A 667-nucleotide genomic window follows, 5' to 3' on the forward strand; every position below is an offset into this window, starting at 1 on the left:
TTGACGAAATTAACACTGATGTCAAGGCATTCATCCGGTTTTTGTTCTTAGAACGCTATAGTGAATAGGATTAATTTTTTCCGCATTTCATCCAACGCCTCCATCGCCAATTCTAAAACATAATTTTCGACCTAGTAATGGAGGCTTGAGCCATTGATAGCAGACTAATGCAGTTAATAATGAATTTATTAGACAGACCGACAGAGAGAGAGAGAGAGAGAAAGAGAGAGATTAAGCACATGATTTACCTCTCTGAGTCTCTGCGTCTCTCATCAGTGTTCGGCAGCAGCATCTCTATTAACAGTGAAACTTTATGTCCATTTTCTTCAAGAACAGCGCCGTTGTTACCTCGCTTGTTGCTAAGCAATTTTACTGACAAAATCGTCAGAGTAGCGCTAACAATGTTAGCGTGTGTGCGTTTCTGTACTATATGTGTGTGCGTCTGTAAAGTGAAAGTGAAGTGATGTGTGGCCCCTATGGTGTCCCATACTCAGAATTTGTGCTCTGCATTTAACCCATCCAAGTGCACACACACAGCAGTGAACACACACCCGGAGCAGTTGGGGGTTCGGTTCTTGCTCAAGGGTCTCACCTCAGTCGTGGTATTAAGGGTGGAGAGAGCGCTGGATATTTACTCCCCCCACCTACAATCCCTGCTGGACCTGAG

Source organism: Sinocyclocheilus rhinocerous, unplaced genomic scaffold (assembly GCF_001515625.1).
Source record: "Sinocyclocheilus rhinocerous isolate Xijiao unplaced genomic scaffold, SAMN03320098_v1.1 scaffold15657, whole genome shotgun sequence".
Classification (NCBI taxonomy): Eukaryota; Metazoa; Chordata; class Actinopteri; order Cypriniformes; family Cyprinidae; genus Sinocyclocheilus; species Sinocyclocheilus rhinocerous.